The sequence below is a fragment of the Phodopus roborovskii genome, unplaced genomic scaffold, assembly GCF_943737965.1.
Source record: "Phodopus roborovskii unplaced genomic scaffold, PHOROB, whole genome shotgun sequence".
Lineage (NCBI taxonomy): Eukaryota > Metazoa > Chordata > Mammalia > Rodentia > Cricetidae > Phodopus > Phodopus roborovskii.
This window is the reverse complement of record NW_026125295.1, coordinates 36149020-36168029: the sequence shown is the minus strand read 5'-3', so window position 1 is coordinate 36168029 and position 19010 is coordinate 36149020. Positions and strand designations below refer to the sequence as shown.

General features: G+C 39.0%; 1 non-coding gene across 1 annotated transcript; it reads left to right on the top strand.

The window, feature by feature from the left end:
• Positions 1 to 697: 697 nt before the first annotated feature.
• On the top strand, positions 698 to 861 carry LOC127213552 (U1 spliceosomal RNA). The gene has a single exon (XR_007833649.1). It is a non-coding gene; the product is annotated as a U1 spliceosomal RNA (small nuclear RNA).
• Positions 862 to 19010: the final 18149 nt, after the last annotated feature.

Here is a 19010-nt window from a genome sequence, read left to right as displayed (position 1 = left end):
GGAATTGGGATGCTGGGAGTCTGCGAGGGAAATTAAGCACCTATCGGAAATGAAGGGGCTTTATGTTCTATCTTGGGATGGTGGCAGCCAGGTGAGGCTCTGGCTCTTAGCGGATGACTTTTACTCAACTGAACCTCAGCTCTCTGTTGTGTCCTGCCAGAGGCACGCTAACAGGAGCAGCACAAAATGGCTTTTGTATTTATTGTGGGGATTTTGTAAATATATTGTCTAATAAATCTCACACGGTCTTCTTCATAAAGATAGCAAGGAGAAATTCCTCACAGACTTTAGGGACTGGAAAAGTTACATTCTCTTGAGAATTGATGCTGTTTCTCCTTTATAGACATTGAATCTTGTGCCTGGCAGTTTCTGCCCAGTGAAGCAAGCAGTTGGATGGTTGGATTTAAAGTTAGAATAAGATTTCAGGGTGCACGCCTGTTTAACACTTTTGTTGCTGACTTAATGGTGTCATTCTATCTTCATTTCAAATTTAGCTTTATTCCTTTTTATCCTTTAATGTGTATTTTATTTTGCAACGGGTATTTTCTTTTGTTTGTTAGTTTTATTGTTGTTGTTTTTGGACAGAATTTCAGGATTTTATGTATCCCAAGCTAGTCTCAAATTCTCAAAGTAGCTGAGGATGACCTTGAACTCCTGATGCCTCCTATATTTTCTTTGAAGTAAACATTTTTATTTCATACTTACCTGACAGGGGAGACACCATGATCAAGTAGATGGTTTTCCCAGGGCGAGGCCCACCGATTGCTCTTGGGGTGTGCTGACCCCTGCGATTTCCCCAAATTTGGGAAACTTGACTGCCTAATTTGTGGTAGTGGGGGACTTTGGTTGCACTCTCCCCTGTTTAAAAAACAAGAATTTTTATTTAAAAATTTACTGACAGTGTGGTGGCTATAAAAGAAATTTTCTCTGATTTTAGAGATGCACATTGAAGCATAGATGGGAATAAAACAGCATGGGGCTGTGACCTGCTTTTAAGTGCCCCCTTAACAACAAGCAAGACAGGTGGGCGACAGTGCAAAGATGTAGGGAATTATGGAATCTCAGTGGGATTTATTTTACTATTTCACTAGTGCCTGCATGCATTTGAACTTTAATTAGTGAGTGCCTTCCTGCTTGAGTTCCACTTTAGAGGTAGGAGGATGTTTCTTAACTTGATAATTCAGTTTCCATCAGAAAATACTTTATTTGCTAGTTGCTAATTTATTCTTCTGAAAGTGGCTTGGCTATTTGGTTTTTCTCTTCTTGCCTTCACAGTTGACATGTCTGGACATAAACTCTAGGGTAGAATGAGAGCTGCAATTCTGCAACTGAAGGCTGTGTGAGGCATTCAGGCTGTAGGCAGAGGCACCTGCAAACTCTCCAAAACACAGGCCTGCACCAGAGCCGGACCTGGGAACTCAGGACTGGTCTCTTCAGACTTGCACATTGCTATATGTGCATCATGCTTACACTTCTCATGCCATCGACACGCCTGAGTCTGGTCACTCTCTTTGACCCCATATATTTCTAATGATTTTGCTCACTCTAAGATTTAAGATTGAACTGAGGATTGGAACTTGAGTGCTAAAAAAGAATGAATCTTGGTAAAAATTATAGAGTTTGAAAAGCCTGTTGTGGGTACTAAGCCGTCTGCTATGAGAAACTGTTTCAGAGCGCTGTCTGACAACTGGAGGAAACAGAAGTAATAAAATAGCATCTGTGCTCTCCCTGTATCACACTGATAAAATGGCTGAATAAGTGCAATTTGCTTATGGCCATGAAAAGCACAGGCAATTTCAGGTTTCCAAGTGATGTCATGAAATGTTCAAGATTTATTCTTCTGGTCCTGGTATGTTTTACTGTTGCACACCAGCTGGATCATGAAATGTCTGCAAGGGTTGTTTTTCAAAACTGTCTTTAAAAAATCCTGACTATGAACCTTAATTGTGGTGTGAACCCTAAGGTGTTTTCAGTGTTATCCAAGGCTTTCTACTTTCCATTTCCACAGTCCACATTCTGGGGTGTAATTTTGAAGGACACTCTGAATGAACTGTTCTGACCATGGCCCAAAGGTAGTGTGGTGTGGCTGAGGGTCACAGTGCATTGGCAGTTCCAGAAGTTTACATACTACAGCTTTATTTGTTGTCATTATATATATGATTATATATATATATATATAATTTTTACAACACATCTAAAAGATTTATTTTATTACATTATTATTTTACATGTGTGTGGGGGGCTGAGTACATACATATATACCATGTATGTGCTCAAGGAGGCCAGAAAAAGGTGGCAAGTCCTTTGAAACTGAAGTAACAGGTGGTTGTGAGCTGGCTGCTGAGGGTGCTGGGAACCAAATGTTGGTCCTGTGCAAGAGCGGTAAGTGTCAACGGTGCTGAACCGTCTGTCCAATCTGTTCATCTCATTCACAAACTTCTAACATGCTTCCATTTTTATGCCCTCCATAATTTCTTTACTTCATGCTCCGTAATTTTCACTGTAGACATTTTATTGCCTTGGTTATTGCTACTTTTATAGCTATTGAGAGTGGGATTGCTTTCTTAGCCTCTTTTTTGAGTAATTTTACTATTAGTATAAAAATGTTACTATTTCTTGGGTTGTATTTTGCCCAAATTTTGGATTCTTCTAAATATAGAAACTCATCATTTACCAACACAGACAATTAGCATCTTTAGAATCACTTTATTTATTTTTTCTCTTCCTTAATTGTTTCTACAAAGACTTTTATTTAGTACTATATTAAACAAGAATGGTAAAAATGGGCGTTCTTAATCTGGTTCCTAATCTAGAGGAAGCTGAAAGTCTATACTTACTCAGTGGGAGGCTGGCTTTTTTCTTCTTTTTTAATTTTCTACTGCAATATTTTGTGGTATGTTCCTTAACGTGCTTAAGTTGTAGAATAGAGAAATTTTTACCCTGACAGGAAATCTAATTAATCACATAATTTTTTTGTATCCATTGAAATGATTATGTGAGTTTTTGTTTGACTTCTTTGATGTCTCATGCTTTCACTTGGTTTGTGCTAAGCCATTCTCTATCCCTAGTTAGTGCTTGTCAACTGGACACAAATCTAGACATATCTGGTAATCTCCATTAAGAGAATCAGACACTAGTTTTATCTCAGGGAATTGGATTTTGAACTTAAAACATTTAGTAAATTTTAATTATAATCAATTTATGTATAACAATTTTATCTCTCTCTGTTTTGCCTCTCACAATCTTTTTATAACATGTCTTAGCCTTCGATTCTGTGCTCATCTGTCTGTATTATCAATCCTGTACATTAGGACAGACTCTCCATGTAAAAACATTGATCATCTGAAAGCATCACCCTTTTATGTAATCCTCATTCTAAATACACTGTATTTATATCTCTTTATCTTACTTAGTGGTTACTTTCTGCCTTATTTTTCTTCAGAAAATTTAGAAAATGCTGTCTTCTTTATAAAGCAAATATATTTTAAATGAACCTCAAGACACTGCACCTGAAACACAGAAAAAATATATGTAGTATCTTAAATATTAAATATCTATCAATAAAGGCAAAACATGTTAATAGTTATATATATTTTTTAATGAATTTCAATTAACTATTTGCTCAAGACTTGAGACTTCTTATAATAAACACTTGGGGATTGTATTTTTAAGGAAACAATTTCGTATTTGGTCTACAAGCCAACCAAAGGCAGAATAAAAATAGACATTTTTATTGTTTTGTTGTTGTTGTTTGTTTTATCTTTTGTGTCTGTCACCCATTTACCTTCAGTATAGCATGCTAGTTGTTTAACAGCTGTTTGCCTAAATTATGTTATCTTTCTTTAAAGATATGAAAGCACAGAGATGAGTCGCTTCCCCAGATGCATTGTAAAAGATATATCACAGTTATGCTGTGACAAAACACACCAAGATCAGTAAACTTCAAGATGCCTTTGTAAGTTTTTAAACTGTATACAGAAAAGAACATTATTTTTTTCAGCTTTAACTCCAAATTGTTATAGTTGAATTTTGTCTCAGCTTGGTTAAAATAAGGAACCTGAAAAACACTTTTCCAAAAGTAGCTATAGTCATCAAAAATATACTTAAAACATTTATATTCACACACATGTACACATTCATATGCACATTATGTGTTATACATATCTTAAAGTTAGGCATAGTGCTAAAGAACTTTTTAAAAGCTACATAAGTAAAGTGGCCACAGATTTTATTAGTTCTTTCTTAGGACACAAGATGACAAATAGAATGATGGATATGGAAGCAATTACCACAAACAGACACAAAGCAATTAGAATAGAGTGCATACAGGAGAAAAAGGGGCAGAGGCAGAGACATAGACAGAGAGACAAAGAAAGGAAAATAGAAAAGAAGAATGAAAAAAGGAAAGGAAGAGGCAAAAGAAGGAAGGGAGAGCAGAAAGAAAGAAGGGAGGGAGGGAAGAATTGGAGAGGTAGAGAGGGAGGGACGGAGGGATGGCGGGACGGAGGGACGGAGGACGAGAAAGATAAAGTAAAACATTTCAGTCTTTTAAACATGAGATTTTGTGACACAAAGATCTACAGATGTACTTTGATTTGTAGAATTAGATTCTTATATTTCCCTGTTCATGACATCGCCATAGTAGCCTTTATAAATGGGAAACTTTAACATAATATGTGTTCTTTAGTTCTGATATAAAATCTGAAATCTTCTTATTATTTCCTTACTGTTGTGTGGAATTGTATGTGGACACCTATAGCTGTTTCTTTGTTGATTATCTGTTGGGATTATCTTTCCACTGAGATATGTTATATCCTCCCATTGTTATTGTTTGAGAGTCCATCTCTCCCTTTAGGTCTAATATTTCCTTTAAATATTTGAGGTTTCTGTTTTGAGTGCACATACATTTTCAGTTGTGAAATCTTCTTGTTAATTGATCCCTTTATCAGAAAATGATGCTTTTTTGTGTTTCGTTGAACTGTTTATAATGTAAAGTCAGCTCTACTGTGTATGATATAGCTATTTCTGCTCCTTTGATTTCCATTTGTGTGGCTTTTTCTTCCTTCCAGCCTGTGCATCTTGAAGTTTTGTCAAGTTGCTGATAGAGATGACTTTATAATGAAGTACAGGACAGTTAGCTGTCATCCTATTCTTCTGCGATGGCTCTGAATGGTTTGGGGTAGTTTGCAGTAATATAGCCCTTCGGTTACACCCCCCTCTAGCTGTTTGCCCCCTGTATTTCCTTTGCCTTTCTCACCCATGTCAACTCTACAGAAACGTGAAGCACACAGAGGTAAAAGTCAGAATCGGGGTGACCCCCAGACACACTCAGCTCTTTTCTTTAAATTGCAGTGTCCTCAGAAGTTACACATTTCAACACTTCATTCCCTTATGTTTAGTTTAGTGATATTAATGAATAAAGGACCACCTGGGAAAAACATTGTTTTCTGTCTCATGTTGCTTCTTTATGGACAAGCAGAAATGCTAACATCAAAGCAAAAAAAAAATTTTTTTAATGTGATGTTACAGTATTTTGAATGAGGAGTTGCATGGCTGTCCACCTCTGGTCACAGAAGCAGATTGCTCTGTGTTTTTGAGGATCTTTGCTAGAAAGCAATTTAAATTTTGCCTCAGATTTAATACCAATGCCTTTCTCTGATACAGTACAAGAGAAAAAAACTTTCCTAAGATTATATAATCCTAAAATATGTTATATCAAGAAAGTCTCAGAAGCTAGGTTTGTTAGATAACACTTATAAACCCTATAACTGGGAGGCTGAGGCAGGAGGATTACTGGAGTTGGAGATCAATCTGGGTTACAGAATGAGACTCTGTCTCAAGTCAAACAAACAAAAAGTGTGACTTTAGCTGGTCATGGCAGTTCCCAGCTGTAGTGCCAGCAGTTGAGAAATAGACAGAGAAGATCAGACTTTCAAGGCAGATACAGATATAGCAAGATCTGGGCATTCTTGAATTACATGAGACCCCATCTCAAGAGCAACACAACAAAATTCATAAAGCAAGATCAAACCAGAAGAGGCACAAAAAGAGAATATTAACTGAGAAAGATTTTGAAAATAATACTAGAAAATGAAAAGATTAGCATGATCAAATTTGGTAAGTTCTTTGTTGCTGAACACCTGGATTTAATCTTAAAGCATTCAAGTGTGTAAAAAGGCATAAAGAGATGAAGTAAGGCATGTGAATTTGAATTCTCATCTAATTAAAGCTCCTAGATAGAAATCATGAAAAATATTCCTGGCTTCCAGGGTGGAAATGAGTGCATCGGCGTGGCACACACTACTCATATGGATAAGTGACTTAAAGGGCTATTACCAAATAGAAGACAATGAAGAATACCATTGTTCCAGCTGGGGTCTGTGCACATTAATGGACAAGCAGATCTGCCCTAAAAGACCCAAAATGAATAACTTTAAGGTTTCTCAAACCCATAATGTATTGACTGTCAACTTGGCAGGATCTACAATCACCCAGGGGACAAACCTCTGAACATGTATGTGAGGGACTTTCCAGATTACGTTAATTAAAAATGGGAGGACCCACCCTAACTGTGAGTGACAAAAAGGAGAAAACAAGCTGAACACCAGCATTCATCTCTTGTGGCATACATAATAAAAACCCAGAGACAGATATTGGGGTTCAAGCTGAAGACCAGAGAAGCAAAGCTGCCAGCTGCTTGAGAGTTCTCACCTCTACCAATGCTCAGAACTGAAGGGGCGACCCACCGAACCTCAGACTGCATCTCCAGACTGCACTGCTGCTCAGGCTGCAATGCTCTCGGCCACAAACCTCAGCTGCTCCTGTCTAATATACCTCTCTAGGGCTGGAATTAGAGGCGTGTGCTGTTTCTCTTTTAAACTGATTCACTCTCATGGAGCTCTGGGTGGCCTTGAACTCACAGCAATACATCTGCCTCTGTCTCCTGAGTTCTGGGATTAAAGGTGTGTACTACCACTGCCCAGCTTCTATGGCTAACTAGTATGGCTGGCTTTGCATTCTGATCTCCAGGCAAGCTTTATTAGAACATAAACAATATATCAATCTCTCTCTGATTTTTTGACTCTGGGTTCAATATGACCAGATGCCTTATGTTCCTGCCATCATGCCTTCTCCACCATGAAGGACCACACCTTTTTTTTTTAAAACATTTATTTAATTTATGTGTCTTTATATCATGCATCATTTCCCCAACCCTTTACATCCACTCTCTGACCCGAACACCACCCAAATAAAACAAAATTTAAGAGAAAAATGGAAAAAAAAAGAAAAGAAAATTAAAAGGGGGAAAACTTAAAAATCTGTAGAAGCTGTAGTGTGACACAGTGAGTCATGCCATAAACCCTTGTCCACTTAGCTTAACTTGAAAGTTTTCATTGAATAAAGTTATTGATCTGATTTGAAGCCTTTGATTTCTACTATCTTATCAATGCTGGGCTCTAGCTAGGGCTCCTTCTGGATATCCTGTTGTTGCCCTGTGTTGTGGAGATCCTGCAGCTTTGGTGGATGATGGGGTAGGCCAAGTTATATTCTTGGGTCTGCTCCTGAGCAGCTGTAGGGTTGGTGTACCAGATGTGAAATGGGAATGACTCTCCCATGTTTACAACTTCTGGGCTGGCTCACCCATACCTCCACGAATAGGTTGGCTCTATTATGCTGCTCTGGCAAGATTCAGGGCCTGCTCTCCTGAGTGTTGCAGCTGGTGGGGGTCAGGAATGTTCTCCTGCTCTTATGACCACAGGGTCAGCTCTACCGCCTGCCCTAGACTATGTGTGCTTGTCCATTCATGCGTTTCCCATCATTGAACTATAACATTCCACCAAACATCACTCACATTATATTCCTTTTGTAAACCCTTGGTCATCTCTGCTGTTACTTCACAACAAAACCCCAGACTTTTCAAAAGACATCTACTTAGCTATGAATATCTGACAAAATATACTCAAGATAAAATCTAGGATGGAATATCCTGAAAATTAGAAATTATCCTTATTTAATTAGGATTAGTTTCTTCCTCTCAGCTGTTGATATTTTAACACTGTCAAATGTGTAATCATAAACTTAATAATTTTCAAGCATGCAGTGAAATTGCTAAGCAATCCATATGTAATGATCCTTAAGTGTCTGTCTTTAAAGCCATCTGCCATGTCTTTTCAGGCCTTTTAAGTCAAGCTTCAATATTGACACTGGCATTAAGTGAGTCTTTGTCCATGGCTGTCAGGGACTAATTCTTGAAATTTGTAGTTTATAAGTAATTTTCAAATCAGTTAATTAAGATATTTCTGTGAGAAAGATGACAGGTATAATGAACTGCTACTTAATTTGTAATCTCTCTCTCTCTCTCTCTCTCTCTCTCTCTCTCTGCATGTGTATACATATGTTCATTCGTCTGTGTGAATGAGGACATGGCCTTGCTATAGAGTATTCCCTCACATTCTATTCAGACAAGGTCTCTTGTTAATTTGTGCTTCATATCCAGCCAGGCTGTTCAGCTCACAAACTTCTGGAGATTCTCCTCTTTCTCCCTCCCATCTCTCTATGAGAGTCCTGGTATTGTAGATACATGCTACAACACCCAGCTTCAGGTAGGTTCTGGGTGTTTAAACTCAAGTCCCCACACTGACACAGCAAGCAGTTTACTCAATGAGCCATCTCTTAGCCCCTTTGTTGTTGTTTTGGCTGTTGTTAAGATTGAATCTTGCTATGTAGCCTTGACTGGCTTGGAACTCACTATGTAGACCAGGTTGGACTTGAACTTGTGGCACACACACAAGTTCTACTTCTACTGTTTCTACTTCCTATTTTAACTTCTAAAGGTTGTGATTATTTTCATGTTCAACAATACCCAACACTAAGATTTTTTCTTTTATTTTTGAACACACACACATATTTGTGGTTATAGTCATTTCCCATTACCCTTGGTATCTCCCTTCCTTTCTCTCCCTCTGAACCCTGCTTTTACCCATCGTCCTCCAGTGGCTACATCATCTACACATATTAGAGAATATGACAGCCCTCCTCCAGAAACCTTTACAGTTGTTAGCTCCTTAAGAAGAGATGGGTCCTCGTGGGTACTTCTTTCAACCATGATGGAGAGTGGGAAGGCCCAACTTGTGCAGGTGTCCATAGTTCCTATGAGTTCACGGTTGACATGGCAATGTCTTACCTAGATGGGAGCATTTCCTGACACTCTTCCCTACCCTCAGGGCCTAGTTCTTTCCAACCTCTCCTCTGGGACATTCTCTGGGTCTTGATGGGTAGGGTGGGAGTGGAGTCCCCTTTAAGATTCAGACCTCATCAGTCATTTATTCTTAGCACTTTGCCTGGTTATGAGTTTCTATATAACTGTTCCCTTCTGGGAAAATGAACTTTTTTCACCCCAGGCTGACAGCTGAACCAGTAGTCTGTGAGCATAAACACAAATACTTAACAGCAATATGCTCACTTCATTTAAAGAAATAAGAGTAATGTGCCTCCCTTGGGCCCTCCCCGCCCCAGCCACAGGCTTTTAACCAGGTTCATAGCATTAGAGATACATTTCTTCTCATGGAGTGAGCCTCAAATACAATCACAAAGTAGTTTATTATCCCCAATATACTCTTAACACTATTGCACCAGTTGGTATATGTCTGGTGTATCAGTATTGTAGTACACATGGTCTACAGCGGGGCAAGACCATTGGTGAGTTTTCTCACCTGCTAGCATACATGTCTATTAACTGAATAGATATTGATAAGTGTTACATAAAACTGTGAGATTCTATCCAGTTGGTAAAGGAAGAATGAAGCCATAAAATTTTTAAGGAGGTGCATATCTTCCAGGCCATATGAATGCTAGCCAGAAAGGAGAGGTTTTTGAGCTCAGTTTCATTCTTGAGTTTTCTACGTCCTATAGCCAAAATGTGTGTTGCCTCCTGCCAGAGAGCCTTATCATCTGGTTCTGGTGTGCAACCAAAGGCAATGGCAAAACCCCGTATATTTTGGAGACTTCTGAGAACTTTCTGGCCAACAACTCTTAAGGAGAAACCTCCCCTGACACTGGGTTCTAGTTTAAAATATTATGGTTTGGAAGATCAGCATTCTCCATTCATGAATGGTACCTCCCTTTCAAATACTTTTTTTTTTAAATCTTAAACATATTTTTTAAAAGTATATATTTTTGTTTCTATATTACTTTTTAAACACATATTCAATTTTTGTTAACCATTCCCACTCCTCCCCCGCCTCTATTACCCCACCCCAACTCTGCCTAAGACTTCATCCTTAGGATCCTTTCAACTTTCACACACATCCTTTACTATCTCCACTTCATAAGGCTCCTTTATTGGTTCCTGGTCTCTACAGACCCTCACGCAAATACAGGAGTCTAAAAATTCAAAGCTAGGATCTGCATATGAAAAAGAACATATGGTGCTTGTCTTTCTGGGCTTGAGTTGCCTCACTCAGTATATTTCCCAGTGCCACCCATTTTCCTGAAAATCTCATAGTCTCATTCTTTAACAATAAAGTAGAATTCTACACTACATACAGATCACATTTTTAATATTCATTCATCAGCTTCTGGACAAGATATAGGCTGATTCCATTTCCTACCTCTATTTTGTCTAGAGCTGTAATATACATTAATGTACAGGTGTTACTGTTGCCCTGGAAACATACACACAAATAAAAGTATATGATTGAGCAGATTATGTTTACATATTTAGGAATATATAAATATATGCAAAAACATTTAAAGAAAAAGAGGTCATGAAGTTGAAAGAGTTCAAGGAGGTATTTGCATTGGGAGGTTTGGAGGAAGGAAAGGGGAAGAGGGAAATGATATAATCTCAAAAGATTGAGAAAAATTTAAAACTAAAAATAGGACTTCCATATGTTCTAGCTGTTCCATTCTTAGACATACATTGAAAGGACTCTAACCTACAACAGAGATCCTGTTCACAATGACCTGCGAGCCTTAAATGCAGGCATTGAGCTATAGATGTCAGTTGGGACTGAGCTCCACGATTCTGCATTTTCTTTGGCTGTAGCCTTCTGTAATGGTCTCCATCTGTTTCAGAGAGAAGTGTCTCAGTAAGGGGTGAAGATGACATTCATCTGTGGGTATAAGAACAAATACTTAGAGTGTAGTGAGGGATTCTACTGGTTTAGTAAAGTGGTGATTTTAAGTTCTTCTCCAAGGTCTGTGACTTCACTAGTCTTGGGTGGCTGGCTAGGTTTCCAGTAGCAGGCATGATTTTCCCTTTGTTGAATTGACCTTAACTCAAATCAGAGGGCTGTTGATTACTACCAAGGTATGCTTGCCACTACTGCACCCTATGGTTAATGTGCCATGTTAGTGATTGTTGTAGCTCATAAGCCTCACAGCTCCATGGGACTGTTGGTTGCTTCCTTCCTTTGGGAGTTTGCATGATGCCTTCTGGTAGTCTTCAAGGAGGAGGCTTTCAGAACAGATCCAACTCAGGGGTCTCAGGACCCTGAAGAGCATGTATGCACATCTTTTGCAACTTGGATTATTTTCCTAATTTCTTCTTCAGTATGCTTGTCAGTTGGTATACAGGAAGGCTGTTGGCTTTTGAATGTTAATTTTGTATCCTGCCACTTCGTTTAAAGTGTTTATCACCTGTAAGAGTTTTCTGGTAGAGTCTTCAGTGTTACTTACGTATAGAATCAGCAAATAAAGATATTTTTACTTCTTCCTTTCCTCTTTGTATCCCCTTTTTATTTTCCTGTTTTATTATCCTGGCTAAAACTTCAAGCAATATATTGAATAAGAGTGGAAGAGTGGCCCTCAGCCAGACACACGGGGGGAGGGCCTGGGCCTGCTCCAAATGATGTGACAAACTTTGAAGATTCCCCATGGAAGGCCTCCCTGAGGAACAGAAAGGGATGGGATGGGGGTTGGGGCAGGACAAGGGAGGAAGGAAGAGAGAGGGAACTGGGATTGACAGGTAAAACAAGCTTTTCCAAATTTAAATGAAAATATTATCATAAAAAATAAGAGTGGAAGAGTGGACATCTTTGTCTCGTATTTGGTTTTAGTGGAAATATTTCCCCATTTATCATGGTATTGCCTACAGGCTTGTTGTATACAGTCTTTATTATACTGAGACATGTCCCATCTAGCGCTATCTCACTAAGGCGTTTATCATGAAAGGACATTAGATTTTTGTTACAGTCCCCCCACCTTTTTGCATCTATTGAGGTGATGATGTGATTTCTGTCCTTGAGTTCCTTTATGAGGTGGAATACATTCATTGCTTTACATGTTTGAGCCATCTTTGTATCTCTGGAATGAAGTCAGCTTGGTTATGGTAGATGATCTTTTGGATGTGTTCTTAAATTTAGTCTATTGAGAACCTTTACATTTGTGCTCATCAAGAAGATTTCTCTGTAGAGTATTTTTCTTGTTGTTGCATTTTGATTTTGGTTTGGGCATTGGTATGATGGAAGCACCCCTTCTTCTTCTATTTTATGGACTAACTTGAGGAGTATTGGTTTTGGTTCTTTAAGAATTCAATAGTGAATTTTTCTGGACTTGGGTTCTTTCTAGTCTGGATGTTTTTTTATGTTTGTTTTTGTGTTTACTGTGCCACAGCTATCTGTGGATCTTATATCCATTTGTTTTAGCTTTGGTGGGCCATAAGTATTTAGAAATTCATCCTTTAGTTTAGACTTTATTATTAAGGATACAGGTTATGAGGTATGACTGGATTTCATCACTATCTTTTGCAATGCCTCCATTTCTAACAATGATCTTATTAATTTGGGACTGAATAGATGTGTGGTGTACCTCATGTATGTAGGTGCCTAAGGAGCTGAGAAGAAGGTGTAATATCCCTGGAACTGGAGTTACAGGTAGTGGTGGGCTGTCTACTGTGGGTGCTGGGTGCTGAACTAGAGTCTCTGGGAAATCAATTTGGTGCCTCTGGAAGAGCCACAAGTACTCTTAAAAACCATGTCTCCAGCCCTTCCAAGAGACATGTAGGCTGGCAAAGAAAAATTCTGTGTGAAGATGGAGCTAGAGTGTCAGCACACACCCTTTCAAAGCTTTAGGAGAGGCACAGAATCTCTCCTGGTTTGAATACAGGAACCCTGTACCATGGGCCTCTTCTATGAGAAAAGATTTTTCTGTTATTTAGCCACCAGGTATGTGGTAGTTGTTAGAATTATCAAAGAAAACTGGTTAGAAATTCTGAAGTGGATCTAATATATTATGCCTACATTTTTAATGTTCAACTAGTCACTATCAAAAGGCTTTAAATGTTCATGTTACTAAAAATCGATCAAATACAATTAACTTTTTAGAAAATAATTACCCTAAAAATAGTTTTTTAATTGAATGGTTTTATAGGTGCATAAATATAAGATATTCTTAACTTTGTAGTATTTTGAATGCTATACGATCCCCCTACAGATGTTGTTCAAACACACACACACACACACACACACACACACACACATATACTCATAGTTATACAGCTATATCTGTCCTATTGCTGCCATGTCCAACTTGGTAGCCACTAAATGTGAATGGTGAGCACCCGAAATATGGTTTATGTAACTAAGGAACTGAAGTTTAGATTGCATTTCATTTCAATTCATTTAAATTTAGTTCCAGCATGCACAATGTCCTGGGTTCAGTGTCTCACACTGAAACTTAAATAAATAAATAAATAAATAAGATAGATAGATTTAATGAAATGTGACTAATGTCTACCGTATTGAAGAGGGCAGCCTTAATCAATTGTTTTCTAAGTTAGGTTCCATATAACCTTTACATTCAGGGAATTGAAGAACACAATCTCCCATGAGTGAGGTAGACTGAATCAGTCACAGTGACCACATATCCCCATGTGGCAGAAAACACATGGCATTCTGGCATTGAGTTACAAGAGCAGGGGACTTGTAATAATTGGATTGTTTGTGAATATGAGCAGGACATAAAGAAACTATAATGATGGTGAACACCCTGTGGTGGCAGTAGGTAGTTTTATCTGTGGTCATCGAGTAACACAGAGGAAGGGTTTCCAAAACATTCTCAAATGGATGTTGTGTGTGTAGAAACTCACCTCTCTTTGAAATGGCTGTTTTGCAGGCTAACTTCTGAGGGCTTTGAACACTCTGGTTTGTGACTTGACTAGTTCGTCTCCATTGTCACATGACCTTTCCTGTATAGGCCTGCATACCTCTCTGTGTCTCTTGGAAACGCTTCTCATTGAGTTCAGGTCTCTTGGAAAAAAAAAAAAAAAAAAAAAAAAAAGAAAAAGAAAAAGAAAAAAAATGGTAGTGTCTTCATCTCAAGGTCACTAACTTGCCTGGGTCTGTAAAAACCTCTTTATAACTTTCTGCTCTCTTTGGTCTCTACTAGAAGTTGAAAGCCAAGCACACTCATGTGTCCACAGAGATCAGCCACAGGCAAGAAGTGGAGCAGAGAAAGATGGTGTAGATCTAGGAAGATAGGATGCTATTCAGAGAAAATGGAAATAAAGTCATTTTTATTACAAATATGCTTTGGGCATCCAATGTAACTGGAATTCGAACCACTGAGTGACCATGCTGTAAGAAAACTCAACTCTGTGTTTTTACTTATGTGAACAAGAACTCCTCCACCTGAGCTTCAGGTTCATTTTAGTAAAAGTGACTTGTCTAAAGTAAGATGTCCTAAGGGTGAAGAGGGACACCCTGTTTATCTCACGTGTTCTCCCCAGATGTGCCTAGAACAGTTGAACATTTGCTGTGTATGAGGCTTAAAGCAATGGTGAGATAGAAGAATCATAATTACAGTTTGAATCAGGGAAAAATTCTCAAAATCAGGAGTATATAAACAAGAGAAAAATTTTACTTAGTTTGTGCATATTCAGAAGGAAGCCATGTGGTAATAAAGCATTTAATCATAAGGTTAAATTCTGTTATGGTAATATCTATAGAGGAATGGGCATTGAACTTTAAGAAAAATAATGTAAAATGCTGGACTTCCTGAGCTTTATAAAAACTATTTTAGAGGTTTTTAAAATATTTTGTATGTGTGTGTGTGGTGTATATATGTATGCACACGTATGCATGTGTGTGTATATACATGAGTTTATAGACACCATGTGCATGCAGGTGTCTGCAGAGGCCAGAGGAGTTGGCTTCCTAAGAGCTCAAGCTATGGATGGTTGTTGGCTGCCTGATATGTGTGCTGGGAAATAAATCTGGGTCCTCTAGAAGAGCAGCAAGTGCTCTTAACTGCTGAGTATTCTCTCAAGCCCCAAAAGAGCCTCATTGTGTTCCTTTGGGATGGGGTGATGTTGTTAAAGCTGGTATTGCTCTGGAATTTTGTATTTTCATTAAAATTTAAATAGGGATTACCCTACCATTCATTTAAAAATTCCTCAATTGTCACACATATATGTGCTTTAGTCCAAAACCACCAGCATTATATCCACATGATGACAATCCTAAGCCATGTGGATACACACAGAGGAGGGGGGGAGGGAAGGAAGGAGAGGGAGAGATTTTCTTAGATGAACATGATTTTTCTCTGATCTTCTTTTGACCAGACAGTGTACTGTCTGGGCAGTATCCTCTGCAGCTACTGAAGATAAATAACTTGGAAGTGCTCATGCTGGCTGGGTGATTTGCTATGCTCCTGGGCAATGGAACACATCTAAGGGAACCCAGTCTCTCCACCCCTCATTTGGCTCTGTGTCTCATAGTACAAAGCCAGCAAAGCTGTGATCTCACATGTTTTCTGTTTCCCGGTGAGAAAACTAAGGAAAACCATTCTGATAGAGATAAATGAGAGACTGATGAATTACACCTCTGCAGACAACCTGGATGTATAAGCCATGACAACCATTCACTCGTTTTCCTTTCTGGAATAGTCCATTCAGCTTACAAGACTTTTAGTAACTATTTCTTAAAATTTAATTGTATTCACATACACACACACACACACACACACACCACACGACCATGTGTGGACACTGGATTCCTAGAACTGGAGTTACAGGTGGTGATGAGCCACTTGATGTAGGTGCTGGGACCTGAGCTTAAGGCCTCTGCAAGAACCCCTGAGCTGTCTCACCCATTCACTTTTGTATAAACATTTGAACATATCTCCTGAAATCAAGTATTTACTATGACTATGTTGGGAATGAATGGTGGAATGTTCCAGTCAGGCAGCAGATACCCTTTCACACCAGTACGCAACGTGGCTTTCAAACACTGGTGGGATGGGATTGTTTATTTCTGGAAAGACAATGCTGACTGACTGGATGTAAATCGAAGTTCAGCTGTTGACAGTTTTATATGATGGTGACATTTCCTCAGAATGAGTGAGCAATAACCTACCTAGCCCCAAAGATGGAAGAGCTCCTCTCTTGGGAAGTGCTAGCTCCTGAAGTCCCTGTAAAATGACCGTGCCCTTGTGACCTCATGTGTGACCTCCCACAGCTGCCATTCCTCATGATGCTTCCTTACAAGCTCTACATAGAGAGAAAGCCACCATGGACAGACCAGACCGTTTCCAAGTGAACAACAAAGCAATAGAAAACTTTTTAAGTTGTGTGATTCCCATTGATATGGGAATACATGTTTATAAGGAAATATTCCTGAGTGTTTATAGAGGGGGCTTGGTGTGATCCTCTCTGATGTATACACCACAGTAGACTTCATGGGGGGGGGGTAAATTAATTTAAAAAATGTTTATAAGGTTACAAAATAGATAAATTCCTTTTTTTTTTTTTTACATACTATTTCCTTACTATCACTGCTTAAGCAATGCAGTGTAACGCCTTTTCCACAGCACTTATACTGTATCCATCATCTAGAGAGAAGTCAGAGACGTGGCATCATGTACATAGGACATATGCAAGTACTGTGCTAACTTACATTAGAGACTTGAATTATGCGTTCATCAGAGGGAGGTCTTAGCCTCATAGACACTGAGGAATGCCTGTATTACTTTTATAATCTGAACAGTTCCTGAAAAATACTTGTCCGCTTTCTTCTTCCCCTCAATTCTTGAAATACCCTGTCAGAGAAATAATGTTTTATACATCTTTATGTTGGAAAATGGTAACCCCAGTGTCTCACAAAGGAACACATGAACAAAGTGAAAGTAACTTGGCAAGGTCAATCCTTCTTGTAAGAAGGGTGTGTGCAGAACCCAAGTTGGACTATTGAATGTACATAGTCAAGATAGGGTCTGTGTTTTATAGGTGATGACAGGGTCTCACCCCATTGGTGGAAACTTGGCCTTACACTCTTAAGTGATTGGCTAATGAGGGCAAAGGGTGAGGGCAAGGTTCAAAGAATATGGACCCTTGTTGGGGTAATTACCTTTGATAGAAAAAAAAGAAAGAAACTACTCACAAAAATAAAGCATAAAAGATGCATTTCAAACTATCTATCTCTTATCATCTAGTTTCTTTATTCTCTCTTTCTTGATCTCAATCAATGCCATAATGACATAGTAGATATTTGGTTTGGAGAATACCTCTAGAGGGGTCCAAAACAAAGAATTTAAAGAAGTTACATGGATAGTAGCAAGCTAAGAGAGAATTTATTGAAAACATGTACATTTCCAAGTGAGGAAACCTGCTGACTAAAGGACAACAGTTTGAAGGGTGTCATCTTAAACTGTCACCATGGTGATTTTAGTATTATGATGAGCCCCACAGGCTACTCAAGGACACTGGAGTGACTGTCCATGCACCAGTAGCTGTATTTTACAGGACACACTTGAGCATTCTTCATCACTTTTTGTTCCATGTGTTAATTTAGCAAGGCCTGGCACAAGGCCTTCTGGACCATACTTTCTATTTTCCTGCCACAGAAGTTTCTACCATTGATTGTAACATTAGGAATATCTGAGTCCTCTGTGTGTGGTCTTCACCAGCATCCTCAGTCCCAGCATTCAGGACCGACTGCAATCATGTGGCTCAACTGGTTAATGTGCTCATGTAGTCCACCATAAACCAACCCAGAAACGGCACTGCTGGGCTAGTTGTCCCTCAAACTGTCTGCTGCTACCGGTGACAAAGAGCAAGCTCAGGGTTATTTTGCCTTCCCTGGTCTTTCTTAAGCAATTGTCCTTATTCTCCATCTTAACAGGAACTGCTCCATTCTAGTGGCTGGCAACAGTCTTTTTACGCCCTTCACTTAGACAATGGCAACTCACTTCCTAATCTCTTCACTCACCCTGGCAACCGCCCTGTTATCTCTTGGGCAGTTACTTGCCCCCTCCCCAGATCTGAACTTATACAGGGAGCTGAGATTGCACCCCAGACAGGGTAAAGCCACAAAACTACTGTATAACTTCCTCACCTAGAGTAACGATAACAATCATCTCTCCTTCATTCTCACCACAAGCCTGGAGAAGATGTAGGGTTGTCTCCGTTTCTGGGTTCAAGAAACCAAAACTCAAGAGGTTTCTTAGAAGTCCCGTGCTAGCTTCACCTCCCCACTTCCATCAGATTTATCCCAGCCCAATTATTGCTGTAGAATAATCCTTCTGTACACCGTGAATATGTATTACACTCCTTGGTTAATAAAAAGTTGAAAGGCCAGTAGCCAGGCAGGAAGTATAGGTGTAGGACAGCCACACACAGAGGACCATGGGAATAAGAAGGAGGAGTCAGAGGAGTCACCAGGCAGACATAGAAGGAGCAGGAAATGACTGTGCCATGCTAATAAATGTACCAACACACGGCAGAGTATGAATAAGGAATATGGGTTAACTTAAAGTGTAAGAGTTAATAAATAATAAGCCTGAGCTATTGGCTGAGCATTTATAATTAATATAAGCCTCTGTGTTGTCATTTGGAAACAACTGCTGGGACAGGAAAACTCTATCTACAGATGATCTCTTTGAAAGGAAAAGGAAAAAGAGAAACAGGAAGAAAGGAAAGAAGCTAGGAAGGAAGGAGGGAGAGAGGGAAGGAGAAGGAAGAAAAGAAGAAAGGAAGGAAGGAAGGAAGGAAGGAAGGAAGAAAGGAAGGAAGG